This window comes from Aythya ferina (genome assembly GCF_964211825.1).
Source record: "Aythya ferina genome assembly, chromosome: 3".
In the NCBI taxonomy this organism is placed as follows: Eukaryota; Metazoa; Chordata; class Aves; order Anseriformes; family Anatidae; genus Aythya; species Aythya ferina.
This window is the reverse complement of record NC_140298.1, coordinates 15,850,338-15,869,912: the sequence shown is the minus strand read 5'-3', so window position 1 is coordinate 15,869,912 and position 19,575 is coordinate 15,850,338. Positions and strand designations below refer to the sequence as shown.

Genomic DNA, 19,575 nt, shown 5'->3' with positions numbered 1-19,575 from the left:
GTGTTCCTCCTACCTTGTTCTGGTAACAGGTCTTTATTTATTTTTTTTTTTGGCATAAATTCTCTGTGGTATTGGATATACACTCTTTTGCCACATACGTAATCTCGTAGATGTTTTGCAAGCTCAAGAGCAGCCCATCACAAGTAGAGGACTGCTGCCAATAAAGCCAGTCCCTGAAGGAATAGCCTGTGATTTCGACAGCAACAGCAACTCCATCACTTTTTGTGTTGGCAGGCCAGAGCCTCTGGCTTCACTAAGTAATCCAGCCTGACTCTCCATTCAGGGCTTGTCTTTCCAGCATTAAGGCATTTTCTTATTTTCGTAGAACAAATATTAGGTGAATAGAATCATAATTCTGTAATCCCAAAGCACCTAAGGGCAATATTTCCATCCCCCCTGCCATGGGGCAGATGTCTCCCACCAGACCAGGTTGCTTAAAGCCTCACGCAACCTGGCCTTGAACACTCCCAGGGATAGGGCATCCACAGCTTATCTCGGCAACCTATTCCAGTGCCTCAACACACTCCTAGTAAAGAATTTCTTCCTTATATCTAATCTAAGTCTGCCCTCTTTAATTTTAAAGCCATTAAGTCTTTTTACTACACTCCCTAATAAGGAGTCCCTTTCCCAACTTCTTGTGGGTCCCCTTTAGGTACTGGAAAGCCTCTAAAAGGTCTCTCTCTTCTCCAGGGTGAACAACCCTAGCTTCTTCAGCCCATCTTCATAGAAGAGATGTTGATCTATGTCCTTCTTATGCTGAACCCAAAGAACAAAGAGGGACTGAAGCTGTGACTTGCCCAGGATTTCTAGCAGGATTTCAAGGATTTCTAGCAAAACCTGCCTTTCGCTGGGGAAGTTTCTCACACACACAGCTCTGTATGTACAAATGCAACATAAGGAGTCACCTCCATTCCTCATGTATCTTTTCATTCAAGTAGTTAATGTTAAAGCCTTACTCCTCTGCCTATGTAACCAGTTGGATGTGCTATGCTTATTTTCATTATATCACCAAATGCAATAAAATGCCACTAATGATATCAGACACAGAAAACAGCCAACTAAATCAGCAATATACACTATATATGTAATATATTATATATGTTACATATATATATATATATATACACACACACACACATAAAACAAACAAACCTACCTGTGTCCCACAAAGAGAACCCATACAGATAGAAGACAACATGCTGCTACACCCACATACTACCCACTTCCTCCCCAGCACAGGCTGTTCTGAGTGCTTTTAACTTAAAGCACATCTCCCTGCCACCTGTTAGGAGTTTCAGGCCCCACCAAAGAATCGCTGTAGGTTCAGTTGTGGTGCAGTGCAGTGCATTGCAGACATTGCAGACGCGCTTCACCTGGAACACATAGCAACCTCCAACATGTAATGGCTCCGAGGTTTCCTTCTTCTTTCTTTCCAATGACAGCATCATTTAAACCAAGTAACAAAATGCTAAGCAGTAAATGGATTAAAATTTGCTCCTTGCTAGTTATCACAGGCAACTCGTCTTTTGTTTTCAAAGGAACTTCTAAGGCCAACCACCAAATCATATCAGTCAACAGGATCATCAGGCCCCCAGTCCTCACAAAGAACCTGGTTTGCAGGGAGGCTTGAAAAGCTCCTGCAACGAAAATGCATGAGGAGACACTTCAAAGTATTAGGAGGAACTTTTGCATGTATTAAAACAAAACAAAACAAACCCTTCCTCTCTATTCAAAGGTCCAGCTACTCAAGAAACATGTTTAAGGAGAGGGGCAGCAGTGTGGGTAGAGGAGTTTCTGGTAAATTGGGAAGTTGCCGTTTGGGCAGTGTAAGAGGGTGGACTATAGATACCTACTGTCTGTAGGCTCTGCTGAGAGAGAACCTTTTGCACTACTGTGCTGAATGATCTTTATACAACGTATAGGTGTATAAAAATTCATATATAGACTTATGTTGTCTTGTTCTATATTGACTTATTTATATTCATAAATGAAAATAAAAATTCAGGACTTTTTGCCACATCAAATATTTGCTCTCTGACCTGAAACAGATTCATGGTAGCAGACCAACGTGAGGGAGCCTGCTTCTTACACAGAAGTCACTTTGGCTAAGCTGTGAGACTTCGGGGCTAGATATGGTCGGATATAAGGTGTTTCCAAAGTCACAGTATAATGAGATCATCTGACTTTATGAAACTCCTAGACATTTCTTCATTTAGCCAGTCATAATAAACAATTAATAAAATAGTGCATGTTCTTTCTGAGAGTTTAAAAACATAAACATTTTAAACACTGTTATGAATTTTGTTTCTCACTGCACTTCCTCGATCCCACTGAAACTGATATATCACAAGTGCCACTATATCACAAGTTGTTTTCCACTTCCACCCTAGAAGGAAGCAAAAAAGGTGAATGAATCTCAGGGAAAACAATCATTTTTCACCAACTTTCTCAGCCTAGTAAACCTCAGAAGACTTGGCTAAAGCTCTGAATTCAGAACTTTTGAAAATATTCCTATGATACTATAAGCAATTGTGGCATCTGAAAGCAGGATTACATTTCTTTACAATGTTCTTAATTTATTTTTTTTCCATGCTACTGAAATTAGGGATTTCTCATCTGCTCCATTCACCTGGCACTGCTTAACCCTCTTCTGACAATCCTCTCCCAGTCATAAAAAAAGGTGTGAGTAACAACATTAATCCACTGCTAAATGTACCAGCAGGGGTTAAGGTATGACACTCACTGGATGCCATGAATATTTATAATTGTAACCCGCTCTGACTTGTGTTTTCTGCTTGTGCTTTCATCACGTTTCTAAGTGATATACTTTTTTTTTTTTTTTTTTTTTTTTTTTACTGAGAGTAAATACAGGAACTCTGAACTATTAACAATTGGAGAGCTTGCTGCTGTTCACAAAATATCAGCTGACCTACTTTATCACAATTTTAATTAGGTATTACTCCCATGCTGATCTTGCCCCTGTGGGTATTATATAGTTGGCACTGATATAAGTGTTTCTAAGGCAGAGCAATTCACCGGGAAAGAGGTTGTTTAGAACTGCATCACTCAAAATTAAGGAGCACCACTGCACACTGACATCTGGTCCCCATGAGCTTCCCTGCTCCAGTATTGGGACCAAAAAGGGAGAGACGATCCATGTATCCACCTGGGATCAATCCTGAATCCCCAAGAATATTGTCTAGCCCCAGAAAATCCCTGCTGCACTGAAATTGCTGAAAACCTGGGACTGTGTCCAGGGATTTGTCACCTGCAAACTCAGGTGTAGCAGCATATTGATGACCTACAAGACTCCTGCAAGTCATTTATTTAAACTGCCATCAAAGCTGTTCTTTAATTTCCCAAAATAGGTCTTACTGCTTCATGCCTCAATAACTGAAATCATTCCAAATGAATTATTTTTAGTTTAAAAGAAGTCTTCTGAGGAGCAATGAGGAGCAGATCTTCGATTATCTTCTTATATCCATTAGTAGAACCATGATAGTAGAGTTATTTTGTTGTTTCATGATGGTAATTCAGCTCTATGCTTCTAACTGCAAAAATGTATTCCCCAGGAATTTTTACATTTTTTTTTTTCAAGATGAATATCTCTGTATGCAACATTTCAGTGCTCTATGTCCAAAAATAAGCAGCAATATATTGAGAAAGAATGACTCCATGACACATTAAGCAGATAAAGTTGTACACATCAAAGTAATTTCAGAAGCAATTAAGGATGAAACAGAAATCAGGGGAGCCTTTTCGCCCATTGAAGTCCTAGAAGACAAAAAAAAAAAAAAAAAAACAACCCTTAACGGCCACTCTCCTCTAATTATGCCTGATGCCACCATACAGGATGCAAAGAAATTGATTCCTATGGCTGCCTGGATAGGCATTTGGAAACAAAAGAAAAAGTTAAAAGCTTCCACAGTGGTGAGATTTTGAGCCTCACATAACAGGTGTGGTTTTATTTTATTTTTTTCCCCTCACAGGGACAGTTTTTAGGGTTGTTTTCCTTGCAGCTGTGCCTCAGGCTGAATTCCAATTTTTGGAAATTCTCACAGATTTTCACTGACCTATAGCAGGAACCATTTCCTCTCTGTTTATGAGTTTTAGAGTGATTAAAATCCTCTAAATCTTCCTTTCCTATTACAAATGAAAGTCAAAGTGGCCACAACCAAATCCAATTAAACTGATGCCACAGTCTGACCTTTCATCTTTAAAATCAAGTCATTTTTCATTAAAGCAATTCAGAAACCTTGAAATGAAAGGTGAGTGGCTGAAACCCTACTGCTTCCAAATTCAGGCACAGACAAAATGAAACACCATCAAGTCCTGTTAGGAGGCCTCACACACAGTGTGCTTCTCCACTTGTTGCAAAAGGAGATATATGGTAAAGTTTCAATATATGGTAACGTTTCCCTTCTACCTTTTAAACAAGATATGAGGCAAAAGAAAATGATAGTTTGAGGAAATAATGTATGATCTGTGAACTATCTCTTATAAATGAGCAGACAACAAATTTTGACTGAGTTGCTGGATGACTAAACACGGTCCTGGGCAATATGAAGGTGTTTATCTAGCCACCTCTTTGTATGGTTTTCCAGACTCCTCAGCTCTCTAAAGGCAAAACTTTCCCTCACATCTGCACCACACATTGGATGTGTGGTACTCAAACATGTACAACCCTCTGCCTGGCTCTGCACATCTCACCTCTCTTGCCAACAAGCACATCCTTTTCTCTCTCCTCCCTGTTGCCTGCTTGCCTCAAGCAAAGTTAGATTGCCTCTGTATATGATTACTTCGAGAAAACTGTAGCTCAGCTCCCAACACAACTGTCATGCCTCTTGCACAATGGCATGGTCTTGATAGAAATGGCAGAAGTGAAGGAAAGGAAGACTACAATGGTACACAAATCATATTTACATCCAGGTCAGGATGGCTCTCTTGAGGCTCACTCACACTGCAATTCATTCTGTGTGGGGGCAGCTCTCACAGCCTGACCTCTGCAGCCATCTGGGGAGGGAAAGCCATCAGAGGACAAGTTCACCTTACTGTCTGTGCCGTCTGGGTAAAGCACTCATAACAAAGCCCATGCTGCCCACAGGTTAGGTATTAATGTCACTGTTCAAGTGCTGTGCTATCTAAAAGGAAATGGAAAAAATGACATTTGAACCACAGCTATGGAAAAGAGGGGCAGAGCACACCTAACTACTGTATGAGCTGGACAGCTGTAGTAATGAATTACCCTAGTTTGGGACACACCTGTAATACTTTAGTTCACTCATTAGGCTTTGATTTTTCACAGCAAGCTTGTGACTGCTCTGCTTATGCTATGACAGTTCAGAAAGGTTGGGTGACTTAATGAACCAGTCTTTCTCCCATCATCTATAAACACCCTGTTAAACCACAGCTGGCTTCATTAAGATGAGATAAAACGAGTAAGTTTTCAAGGCTCTGCAGGAGGATTTAGTCACAAAACTTCATGATGAGTTTTACAGGACTCTTGTGACAGCAATCTTGCATGAAACATAGCACTGAAACACCCTGCTTACCCAACAGCAGTCCTTAGCTTTCCTTCCCTGTCCTGGAAGGGGGCATTGGGCAGTGTTATTTTGTCATGATCCAGGAGACTTACGGGGCCATACCTGAAAGACGAAATGGGGCTCAGAGTTCACTGAAGGTTTCTGGGCTGAGCCCAAACACACAGATGTGGAGTAGAAGTGCTTCTAAATCCTTTGGTATGGCAGGATGCACCACTTGGGCTATGGATCCACTTCAGAGGACTCAAAGGTGCTGCCAACTCTGCCATTACTTCTCCCCATTCCATTTTAAATTTTGCAGGGTCATGGGACTGACCTCTGGAACCACACAGACAAGTCTGAGGAAAAGGAAATACAGGAATGGAGGCACTATCTTAAGTGAGCAAAACAAGGTGTTTATTTTGTATCTGTACAGGCTATGACTTGAACAAAGGCCCTCAAATTCTCTTCTGTATATCTGTGAGAAACAAAGTTGTGTTTTTGCAGTAGAAAGTGTTTTTTGCAGTGGAAAATTCCACTAACCTTGCACATTCAAAAGTGATTGTGCAGGCATGACAGTGGCACAGCAGTGGGGAGTATGTTAAGCAGATAAAGGGAAGGTCCCACTGTCCCAAAATGAGGAGGATAGCTAAGAAAAACAGGACAAGCAGTGCAAAATCTGTAAAAAAGATATCACGGGTCCTCTAGTTATAAGTGAAGAAAGAAAAAAATGGATAAGCAGAACTTAATGGTTGGTCAAATAAAATTGTACATGTATGTTATAGCAATTAGAGTCAAATAGTTTGTGAACATGTAGTACTCAGCCAATGAGGAAATGGAGGGGGGAATCAAGCATTGGGTAATAGGGAATATAAGGTTATGATATACTTTTGCTGGGTGCTTCTGCTTGCAGGATGCCTATCATTGAAATTGTGAATAAAATAGCTTCAAAGAAGACCCTGTCTGAGAAAATTTTTGAGGTATTTTGCATACATCTATGCTCAGAAAGTTTTACAGTGAACACTGGAGGATGTGGAATTTTCTTTCTATCATAAACATACACATTTCAGGAAAGCTCCTTTTTTACTATGTTGTTATTCACTTCTTTTTTGAAGTACTACTTGGGCATACCAGGAGGTGAAATACTAACTTGAGGGACATTATGTCAACAAATATTTTGCCTTGTCAAATAACAGGGCCAGGTTTAAGCCTAACCACCACAGTGTTTGAACAGGTGAGGTAGACCTCATAAAATTAAAGGTGGTACAGTTTGTTTTTGTTGCATAGGTTGGTATAAGCCCACTGCACATCCAGATAGTTTAAGCATCGTTATTCAGCAGTCAAGCCACAGTTCTCTCAGAAAGCAATGAATTTTATCTCTGCGACTCCTGATCATCTTGACATCTTAAACAAAATGACAACTGTGCGTATCTAATCTATCCATAATCCACCATGACACAGCATTCAGTCTTATTCTGATGAAATGGAAATGATTAGGAATAATAAATCTGAGTCACAATTACAAGAGCAGAAAAAAGACATTAGAAACTCTGTATTGTTTTTTTGTTTGTTTGTTTTTCCCTACAATTTAAAAATCACCATACATAAATTAAATTGTAGCTTGCTGTTCCTGAACTATACCCTAAGAGCCATGTCTTGGGGGAAATGGAGGAGAAAGAGAGCGGAGGTTCCCATTTATTTATTTATATTATTTATTTAAAATTTATTATAAATGTTATGCTTAGTCATTAATCTATGTGCAGGGCAATAACTGAGCTCTCTGTGGTTACTCCTGTTTTAATGGCTCGCAAAAATCAAACTGTATTCTCTCTGTGAGGTGGGTTATCCTTTTTGACTGGGCATGTAATAAAAAGTTCTCATGCACATCCTAAAGCCAGCACCTACCCCCTTCCATACAATGAAATTAATCCTCACATGTCATTTTTATTGGTCTTTATGACTCCATTGTTGCAAGTGCTGGAATTCTGACCTAGTTGAACATGTAACAAAAGACAGTTGTGCAACACTTTGGATAGGCTTCAAAAGAAATATTCATGAAAACACGTCTTCAGGGAGTCAGCAGCAAGCTACTGAGAGCATAATATGCTTATGCACTGGGCAAAATCTGAGTCTAAACAGGAATACTTTTATATGGGCAGAAAAAATATGCTCGTAATGAGCAAAAGGCAAATTTATTTTGGTTTTCTGAAAATATGTTTAGTGAATCATGCAAGTAGGCAGTTGATTTCATTTCTATGGCTGTAGTGTCTGGATTTATAAATTTCTAGGTAGCATTCAAAGAAGTCTTTAACAATTTATCTCATTTCTGTTTATATTAGAAATTGGTACTTATATTAATTTTCAAGCTACAAACAAATAACCAAAAATAACAGTCAGGAAACAGAATTTGGGCTTCTGTTGTATGGGGTGGGTAGCATAAGCAGCTGTATGTTTTCATATAGTGGAACTGTCCATATGAGGATACAGTATGAGGAGAGATACTCATGTGCATTAATATATCAGGAAGCTCCTGGAGTGTATCACACATTTTCTTAATGAAACATAGGATTATTTTACCTTCCATCCTATTCGAAGTACACTAAAATCAACGTATGCCTTCCTTTGAATGCACTGAGGTTTGAATCAAACTCACAACTGTAATTATGGAGGGCAAAGAGTGATCATAATGATTTGTGATCACTTTGGTGATTATAAACTGAAATGTTGATTTACCATGTTCACAGTCAATTTTCTTTTGCTTGTGTGAATTGGAATTAATTAATATACATCAGTAGAAAATAAATTTGATGCTTTTTTTTTTTTTTTTTTAATGCTATTTCGTTACTAGAGGCCACCAGCATCTGCTATTAACATTTGTGCCAGGTCAGGACACTGAACTGCCAGTGATGCTTTTTTTATGACTGCCACTAACAGTTGCCTACAACTTGAGGGCACACGTTGGTGGGAAATCCCATGATGTTGCAGCATATGCTACCTGGCACCATACAGAGCACTGGGCAAGAAGAGGGATGGACACACTCACAATCTTGCCAGCTGGTCAAGCTTACATATAGCTGTAACTTGAAGTGATGCTAACCACCACAGGTTTGACTATGCTGAGTACTCTGCCAAGTTTATTGTAGTTCTGGTTAATAGCTTTAATTACATTTTTAAACACAGGCAGTCCATAAAGTTCCCTTTTGTCTGGTTTCCTACCACCATCTTTTTAGTGCTGCTTCTAACATGTGCTCCTAGCTAATAGGGACAATTACAGATATGCTGAGAGTTAATTAGCCCAACACAAGGACAGGTTTTCTGGCAAGTTTCCCAGGTCCTTGACTGACATCTTGGCATGGGTTCATCATAAGTGCTTCATTGGTCTGTGAATATGCATACATATTGCAAGAAGGGCACGGGGGGGGAGAGGAGGGGTATGTTCCCCTAGTTGCTATGAGGAATAGAAACAGATAACCCAAAACTAGGTAACACACCTTTGCCGTTCTATATACGAGACATACTTAAGAATTTGGATTTTACCAGTATTCTTGTGAGCACAGGACACAGAAGGAATGGCCACCAGTTCGGCTGTGGAGAACATAGCGAACATCCCATAAACATGTTTCCTTGCAATGTTTCTTAAATAATTCTAAGTAATGGCCATGTCTATAGAAATACAATTTTCAGAACCATTAAGAAACAAAAATATGAAATGGAACAGTATCCTGCCATGAAAAGGTATGACAAACATCTCTGCTCTGTGTGTTGGTATGCACTCATCTCTATTCTGTTCGTGCTCATTTTCTAATATGATCTATCCACAGCTATTTAAATCCAGTGAATAGCTTTAGAAGATGTAGCTTGTTTCTTGCTTTTCTGATATTATTTTAATTTGTTTACATATATATCCTTTCATCTATGTGAGAGAGCAATCCAGACCTCTTGTTTATTTATTTGTAAATGATATAGATTAGAGACTTTGTTTTCAGAAAGCTCTTTGATAGTATCTGGCTATTCCAATGGATTAAATGCCACATTCTGTTCTCATTACAGGCAAAGGGAAGACTTGCACTAGTTTTAATGCCTAAAGCTCTGAACTTCTTCAGAGTTTTTTCATAGCATTATAAAATACCTGGTAGCAACTACTGTGAGAAAGATAATCTCAGGAAATAAAAAGAGATGGACCTGGCTTCTCTAAGTTCCTTCTCTTAAAAGAACAAGCTGACAAAACAAGTTAAATATTTGTCAGGACACCTGGTGTCAGAGAAGTTACTAACAATATGATAGTGTTTTTGGTTTGGTTTTCAGCAGTAATATCAGCATTCCCAGCAAACCCAGTTTCAGCTATTGTATTTTTAACGTGCTTTCTCCATAAGCAAAAAAGAACTTGAGAAACTTTGTAAACCACATGCTGAACAGTCAGACGTGTTGTACTGTTTCAAATACTGAGAGATGTTGCACTGGGATATATAAAGCTTATATACTTATATAACATAAGTTGGAGTTTAGAGTCCAATCTAGGGAGCAACATTTAAAGAAAGATAAACTAGAGTGAATTTGGAAGCAAACAAACAAACAAAAAAAAAAAAGAATACAAGTTTAAAGAAAGGAAAATTGCAAATAAATTTATGGGATTTGAACTGTGAAACCTAGAGAAGAGAAGGTGAACATAAACTTGAAATTCATCTGTTGCTGGTAAGAGAGAAAAAATACCGTGTTTCTATGTCATGGTGGGATGGATTGCAGCAAGAAGAGATCTTTCTGGATGTGAAGATAGCTTGAGTAACAAGCCTGGCAGATTGTGCAATGTGATACTGAAAAACAGATGAAGCAGACATCTGTTGGGAATGGCTTTAGACAGTCATTCCTTTGTTGAAAAGAAAAATGCCTCTTCCAGCCTTATGTAAAGATTTTGTGGTGTATAGCTGTTTAGGAGGAGTGAGTTTCTTTTCCTATATGCAAATTATAAGACTCAAGATTGAATTATGAGACCTACTATGAGATCTGTGCATTCCCTTTATTCAAACTGGGGTCTGCATTGTGAACATTATCTGTACAAATTCAAACCCCCCTCTTGCCCCTGGAAAAAACTTGTTCTAAGCTTATTTGAATTTGCAATAAATGTCCACCTTCTTTGCTGCTACAGCATTGTGGCAGTACTCTACTTTCTATTGTATTAAATTATTTAACTGTAAAGGGTGACAAGCACCTTATTAGAAAAAATATCAAGAAAAAATGAATTTGTTTCAAGATTTTCTCAGAGCACAAAATTTAAGAATTGCTGATCTGTATGTTAAATCCCACAAGTAATGAATACTCCAGTTGTAGTCAAGAAAAATCACAGGAAGGCTCTAAGGTCAGGAAGAGATGGTTTGTTGTTGCTGTTGTTTGTTTCTTGGTTTTGTTTGTTATTTTATTTCTAGTCTCTAGTAAAAATTACCTGCATACTTGAAGCTAAACATCTGCCTGAGCGCTCTGTTGGATCAAAACCAAAATGCTTCGCACTTCACCAGGCAGTGCTTCAACAGTCTCAAGGCCAACGATTTTTACAGCAGAAAGCCAAGTTATCAGAAGATTAAACAACAGTGAAATAATGTTGGAAATATAAACTTATTGCTTTTCTTTCTCCAAGGGATGAGAAGGTATACTCTTATCACAAATTATAATTAAAAAAAAAAAAAAGAAAAGGTTGTAACATTGTAATGGCAATGACCGTGAAAGTCAGGCATGCTAGACACAGGATTTAACATGTCTTCCCTTCATCACAGGCTGCGCTCATTTACAAAGAAACCTTATCATCAAGAACAAAAGAAAGCAAATTTCTTTGAATGCTCTGAGTCTGCTCACTGCCTAATGCTTTGAGGGCCACTTCACAAGCTAAGCTGACAGGAAATAATAATATAATTTGCCAATAACGACCTTCAGGTCAGGCATTTCTGGCAGTTAACCCAGTCTTTAACCCCATGGCTCCACTACTCCTGGAAAGTTCCCAGACCTGAGACTTTCATAGCAATGACAACTGTGGGAGTGCTAAAAACAAATAAATTAACATTTTTATGTGTTGGAAAGTTTAAAACTGAACTGCACATTGCCATGGAGACAGTGTGCTATTTAGAGCACAGAATAGTGAGAATACAGCTTAATATCCAGAAGGAAAGGAGGCTTCAGTCTTTACATTTTCTTAGGTTTGTGATCATAGTAGTTTGCAAGTAGGAAGTACAGATATCATATTAATTGATTCTCTAAAGTTATTTGTACATTCTGAAGACAAATCAGGAATATCATACTGCAACTGTCTCCCTCTGCTCTGGTCTGCTCCAGATCTTGTAGCACAGCTTTTCTGTAATATCTTAGCACATTACTTGAGCCATCAGAAGGAATAATATTAAGCATTGCTTAAACATCAGTCAAAACATATTGCAATACACTTCCTTGAGCTTGCAGGCTCTGTATAATACATTGAGTGCCATAAATTACAGCCATCACAATCTGGTTGAAGTTCTTTTTTCATTTTTATTTTTTAAAGTATTCTGGGGCAATAGAAAAGTTCTACAAGTTTGCTGGTAAACACAAGTGGAGTTACACTATTTGGATGTCAGACAAGTGCTTGGTATTTGTAAAAATAGCATGTGTCCCAAAGCATTAATGCATTTTACCAAGAAACATTATTGATTGAAAAAGTCATCCTGACACTTCACATTTCTTATCGTTCTATTTTAAATGCTTTTGCCATCTTGTCAAGGACTAGAAAACAGCATGAATGAGCTTTTATTGTAAATATTGATTCTAAAGCAAGTTATTAGAGATTCAATATATAACAAATGTATGAGAAGAAAATAAAAATGTGTTTACAGTTTGACCAGTGCTTCAGTTTTATAATATTGGATACACCCTCTGATTGGCAAAGCTGTTTTTTGTTTGTTTTTTAATAGCTTTTTAAAATAAATGATGACTTGTGATGTGACTTACAAATGATTCAGCGTACTGTGAAGCAGAGTGTGATTTCACCTGTTGCCAGCATACCTCAGAGTGACATATTTTTTCCTTGAAGACACTTGTGGAAAAGTCATAATAAAAAAGGTATCAGGCAGTCTGACTGAATATCTAAAAATGGGTCTAAAAGGTGGAAGGTATCTAGGATCAGAATATTCTGATTAATATACAAGTTATAAAGGAAAGCATATGTAATGTCGTGTGTAGCAACATATTGCAAAGTGCTATACAAGCTACAGCAACAGCAAATAAATAAGCATTCATCTTATTGAAAATGCACTAGACTAGACAGTGAATTTCATTTCTTGATGTGTGAAAATTCTAGCAAGGTCTTCCTTATCCTCCCTTGCTCCTCAAGTGTGGAACAATAAGGTGCTATCCAATAATATATTACAAGTCTCAGGTAAAGTTTGTCAAGTCTCAGGTAAAATTTATTTTTACCGGCGAGTGAGAAGTCACTACCTATTAGTTATTAAAGGTTATTCCCTAAAAAAAAATAAAATCTAATTCTATAAAATATGCACTGCAATACCTGATACACGAATGAAGATTAGTTTGCTCAGTTGTGCAATATAGTATTAAAAACAGCTACCCAAAGTTAATAAGACAAATCATTATAAACAATGAGTTGGTTTGAGAAAAAAAAATTATTCTCAGAGTGCCTCCATGACCTCCTGTATTTGAGAGTATTGGGCTGCATTCAAGAGCACCTCAGGCCAAGGATGTCCTCTAACTGATGGAGAATGGCACTGCCATTCGAGGACCCATAGCACACCAGGTTAGAGAGGGAACAAGACAAAGGTGGAGATGATCCACACACTTACTCCCTCACAAAATGACTCCATCATAACACATTAACTCTTCAGTAGAAATTATATGTGGTATTTAAATTTTGTTTTGAACTCAAGGGAATGGCAAGTGCATGCTCTAGGAATAGCATCAGATTATCTCAGGTGAAATCCTACAATGAGTTGTTTTGTGGAAGGGATAAGGGACAAACATTTTTCCTTTCCCCTCTTCTGAAAGGGAAGATGATGGCAAAATAAGTGAAGGGAAAAAAATCACCAATTTAAAAATAAATACATACATATGTAAATAATAAAAAATACTTTAAGACTTTCTTCAGCAAGATACAAGCGCAATCCTTCTCCAGGCATTATGGTGGAACACATTCCTTGAGGAACGAAACAAAGTTACCACCAGCAGAGACAATGGAGGTATCATGGGCCAGCTGTAAACTACTCTCTAATCCCATCTACCCACATGTTTGACTCATGTAGTGATGTTGCCACTGCTTCAGGTTGAAGCATCTGTCTGAGTAGAAGATGAGAGCTCTGACACAGCTTCTTAATAAAAGTTATTCTAGTTATAATTAATGACTTTTTTTGTCTTGCATTTTTCTAGGCTCACAGGTACCCTTCATAGGTTCATACAGTTCATAGATTCTATTAAAAGAAAGAATTTATTTTAGTTGAAGTTTGCTCAAACGTAAAGTTTCACTACTTCATTATTAAGTTTTCACAGTACAAAGAGTATCAGTGACTGAATCCTGGACCTTATAAGTGGTTCGTAACTTTACAGTAACCATTAAGTTTATTATTGCCTAAAACAAGTTAAACATTACTGATCCATTTTTTTCTGACTGAGGCACTGGAGAATCAGCAACTGTAAAGTCAATTGTTGTTTTGATTCACTGTACTTAAGACATGATTCATCGAAGTAATAAATTTATGCCTAACTTTAAGTATTTAAATAAATTGATCAATCTCGATAGGATAACTCAGATATAAGTAGACACAGAAACATTCATCTTGCAGAATCAGGTTATTAAAAGCTCACACATTGACAATAGTGTAAATCCCACCAATTTTAATGGGCAAGTTCCAGGTCATACCAGAGTGGAAGAACCACCTGTCCCACCAGAAACATCTGGCTCCTGGATGAGTGTCCATAGTAAGATGGAAGGAAGTCTATGAAATCCATGGTGAAATCTTCACTAGGAGGCCTCGAAAGCCAGTTTCTAGGCTCACTTTTTTTTTTTCTAGCCATTCCTAGCTCACTTTTTCAGTGTCTTCCTTTTCTCCCTCCCTGAGGCAGGGATCATCAAGGAATACAGGTTTTGTGTACTACCTCCATCATTCCCCAGTTCCTTTATTTACGCTATAAATTTTTGAGCTAAAACCATTACTGCATGACCTTATCCACCGGTAATAGCAGAATTCCACCCTGTGTCCTCAGGCAACTGTATGCAAAGTGACACCAGCTGTATGTCCCAGCATACTGGGACACACAGTAATCCAGAAACTAAAATCTAACAGCATGAAATTTAGTCTCCATGAGCATCAATAATTTTGGAGTCATCAAACCTCCATATATCAGCAACAACAACAAATCATATTCTTGGTTCACACAAGGTCATCCAATGGAGACAATTTTCAATATTTTCCAGCAAAAGAAAGAGTGGTTTGAAAATTGCATTTCAACGTTCAGCAAAAGAGAGAGACCAAGTGCATGAGAAGTTGTCCTAGGAAGATGTACCTTGTATTCACTTATGCCTGGTCCTGTCTGTCATACCATATGGTACTATGAAATACAAACTGATTTCTGAGAGTGAGGATCTGGCTTGCTAGTAGCATATAACCCATTTGAGACATCACAGAGAAAACTTCATATGTAGCCTGGAAAGAGCCAGAATTCAGCTGGACCACAAGACCCTTTCTCTCCCCCCACCCCACCCCCCTTTAATTTTTTCTTCTAATAAAAATCTACTTTGTAAGAAAAACTATTGCATTCACATTCTGACATTTTCAGGATTTTAAAAGTAGGTGTGATAAATAAAAAAATCCAAAGCCAAAAGGGTGATAAATTCTCAATTCTCAGTAAAGTCAGTGGGTGCAAGATGTTGATCTGTTCAGGATTTGTGTCTCAGTTCAGCTCTTTCACACCCTCATCCAGCAGTGCATGACCAGTTGAGGCAAAAAATAAGTTCATATTTTAGCAGTTGTTACCTGCAGAATTGAGCAGTGATTCTACAAAAGTGCCATCCATTCCCTCACCTAGGACTTATATCAATTTATGTCTAGCAATATCCTTTCTACTGTCATGTCTACTGTTTCTAGTAGCCTGGTAGACCACAGAAATAACATGCTAACTCCAGAGAACACATGGAAAAAAAAAGTTAAAGCTAACGGGGTGATTCTTGTCCACTGAAAAACAAAGAAGCCTTTTCATGTATGTCCTTAGGCTATGTAAATGATATTCAGTATTACTTCTTAATTTTCCGCACTGAAAATCTATTGCACGTATCCTAGGGCTACAACAAGTCAATCAGAAGTGTAAAATATTGACAGTAATGAACTCAACCTGTAAAGAATCAAGAAACATTATTTTTCTTTTATGATTTTTAAGTTATTTTCCATGAAGTGAAAAATTCTTAGTCTTGAGAGTATGCTGGGTCTATAAAGCCCAGCCTAATAACACTGAGTCCTATTCACCCAAGACACTGGTTCACAAAGGAAGGGCCCAACTGACTGCATCCTGCAAGTTTCCACTGACTGCACAACCTGTTCCCAAGCCTAAATCTATTCCCTTTTCCCCTTAATAAAATAATAATAAAAAAGAAATTAAAAACAAAACATAAAAAAGCCTAACAGCATCAAAGATTGTAGAGCATTTTAGAAAATCTTAACTTATTAACAGATGACTCCTACTAGTTTACAGGAAAAATTAGATAGTATGACCACTAATGTTCAGGCATATGTTCATACTTCCAGAATACTGATAGAGTATTCTCACCATTTTGCTTGACCTCTTCATTTGTTCATTCCGTAATGTTTTCTCATGTGATATTGCAGTCAGTAATTTTTTCTCTCTGTATTTGGCAAGGCTCCAAATGTTTTTTAAAGTCACTTACTCAGAAAGAAGAATGGGACATTTGGGATAGAAATTGTCACAGAGGGCATTGTTGCAATTAGGGTGATGAATTGCCATCAGCTTTAATTAGAACAGTAGGTATACATTTCATACCCTTATTTGGATCCAGCTCACTCAGCTAGGTAGCGTGGGGCTACTAAGTCAATACCTGTAGAAATGCAAAAACTACTATTAAATGAAAGGCCATTTCAACTCCGTGTTTACTTACAAACAAAATACAACTCAGTGGGAAAAAACATCCTGATTGTCAGGAACACTTTTAAATTCATAATAGAATAGTGTGCTAGAGAAGGTCATACGGGGATGAAAAGTGAGATTAGGACATTCGTATTACAGTTGTAAGTGTACCTATGCCAGATAACATACAACTACATAAGAGATCTCATTCTAATAGTGGAATTGTTTTTGTGCTCCTTGAAGAGGAAATCTGTTCTTCAAAACATACTTCTTTCCTACGCTTTTCATGAGATAACATTTTGTGCTACATAGCTACACAAACAAACAAAAGCACTAAGAGAACATTATTAAGGTCATAAAGAAAAACTCTCTTAGGGTTAGGAAAGAATTAAGATTACAAGTGCCACCTCATCTCAGATTCCCTTTTCTATGTGACTTATGATATAAACTTTGATGTTACATCCATATTTTTCTGCCTCCTTTAGTGTAGAGAATGGAGTGTGCTCACTTAATGAGCAGCAATTCAATATTTTGTTTTCTGCTTGTTGTTCAACGTATTGCCCCAGGCCTTATTTACTGCACATTTACAAATGCAGTTCTGAAGACAGAACTATTAATTTCCTCCTGGGTGTTTCTGCAGTACTCATCATTAGTGTATGTGAGTGCTTCACAGACATTTTGCCATTTATCTTCCCAACACATTTATGAGGTTAGGGGTTAGAACCTTCCCCAGTTTACAAAAGGGAAACTGATACAAAGAAATTAGAATAAGGAAAAAATACACTAATTCTGGATGTCCTATTTGTGACAACCAAAATCAGTGACTTAACATATGACAGGACTTTTATTAGCCCATTTTTTTTCCCTCATTCATTGTTTATGCCATTTCTCAAATTGCTTTGGTTTCTACTTAGTTAGGGAAACACACTAGGTGACGAGCTTTCTCAAACTTCACCTTCCCTTACCACACCTCTTCCCAGTCTCAAATGGTCATGCTCTGTGTGTTTCAGTACCACCTCTGTCTTCCTCTTTCAGATATTGCTATGAACACCACCCTTAACTGCTTTCCAACTTTTTCCTTATCCCTCCTTCATTAAATTATTTTTCAAGTCCAGACAGTCTTGCTATCCCTTCTATTTCATCACAAACTTTATCCCTTTCCTCATCTATTCTCCTGTTGTTTATCTTACCCAGCACTTCGAACCCCCTTTCCTCACAGCTTTCAGGCTTCTTTTTCCCCCTCCTCCTCCACAACATCTTAATTTCTAGCTTTTCTCTTTTACCTCATATCATATCGGCACCAGCATACACCCATCTCTTCAGTGAATTCCAGCTCTCACTCTTGTGAAAGGGTCATATTTCTGGTATCTATACCCAGCCAAAGCTTCTCTTCCGGGGAGGAGAAACAAAATTATTATTATTTTTTGTTGTTGATGGTGCTCAGGCCTAACATTATGTGTAGTTACCAGACAAGCTGTTTTCAATCCTATAGAAATCATGCCCCAGGCAAGAAGCAACTTCAGAAGAATTAGTTGTCAAACTTATGAACTTTGATGAACTCCAACAAATCAGATATTTTCAAAGGCTAACAGTTTGACTGACAGGAGTTGTTTGTTTTTCTTCTTAATAGATACGATAATGGGAGCATTTCTGACAAACTACCTGGTACATTCAACATTCAGATTAATGTTTTAGAAAGCTATTACACCCTATTTTCAGTTTCTTGTAATGAAAAGCATTTGGCAACTTTAATTACAGAAAATGTCATCAGCCTTACCTGTAATACATGACCGCACAGACATGAGATGTTTATCTTTATAAAAGATAAAAAAAAAAACTACATATCTACACTCATAGAAATATGAACGTAAGCAAATGCCAATAAGTTCTCATTTATTTAAATTAAAACACCATCAGGAATGTTTTAAGGGAGAATATTTAAAGCTGAAATAAAATTATTGGCAATTTATCACATTTCTTGCCAAATGTATAATCCAACCATACAGTTCCCTCACAGTTCTTGCAAAAAATTAACTAGCTCTTGTTAGAAATGGATGAAATATTACTACCATAATAGAGCTGTGTTTCTAAATGCATCCATTATCAAAAGCATTAGGTGCTAGTACTCTTGTGCTAGTTACAAACTACACCTTGAAATCTGTCTGCACCCTGTTGTCACTGCAACTTCAAATTCCTCTGCCCAGCCTATTAAAAGTACAAGTATTGCAATGCTTAATGTCATGACGCTTGACTTTGTATCAGTATTGTAAAAGACCCAAATGGTAGCGACAACACCACAAGCTGGAGGACACTGTCACTTACACTTTTTTTTTTGGGGGGGAGGAGGGGAGGACGGGGACAAACAGTACCCCAAAGATACTAAAGATTTTCCTCTGACAGAAATGCCCCAGATTTTCCACTGACAGAAATGGGATACCTCTATGTTAACAAACTTGAAACTCTTCATAACTCAATCCAGGTCAAAGAAACTTCAAATGCAAGTACTAACTTATAAAAGCATAAAGCAAACAAACAATTCAATTTCTATTTACAAAAGATTTTCTTATGCTTTCAGTTCCAGGTGACAGGTTAGCATATAGTCTCAGATTTCTGGCAGAGGATCCACTTCTTTAGTGACCCTCTACCTCTGAGGTACATTCATGGAACAGACTCGTGGCCTGGAGAAATAGACTGGATTTTCCCCCTTCCCCCCCCCCCCCCAATGAGGAGGCTTGCTTGGGGATTCAATTTCTGGGGTGTTTTAACACTGATAGGCAACTAAGAGCTGCATTACACCCCACCCCACTATCCAAACCTTGCCACGTGAGCCAAATACACTCTCTTATTCCCCTATACATAAAAGTATTTGATATTTTCAATTAGACTATTAATTATCCCCAGAACAGAACAGCTGTCAATCAATGAGAAAAAAGGTACCACCTTTTTTACATCTTTT

General features: G+C 37.8%; 1 long non-coding RNA gene across 1 annotated transcript in view; it reads right to left on the bottom strand.

Moving 5' to 3' along the window:
- Positions 1–2,830: 2,830 nt before the first annotated feature.
- LOC311433681 overlaps positions 2,831–19,575 on the bottom strand; it is a 30,461-nt gene continuing 13,716 nt past the window's right edge. Inside the window, exons 2-3 of the long non-coding RNA XR_014690905.1 lie at positions 5,646–5,878; positions 2,831–3,774 (exon numbers count right to left, since the gene is read on the bottom strand). This is a non-coding gene — a long non-coding RNA (uncharacterized lncRNA). The remainder of the gene's footprint in view (positions 3,775–5,645; positions 5,879–19,575) is intronic.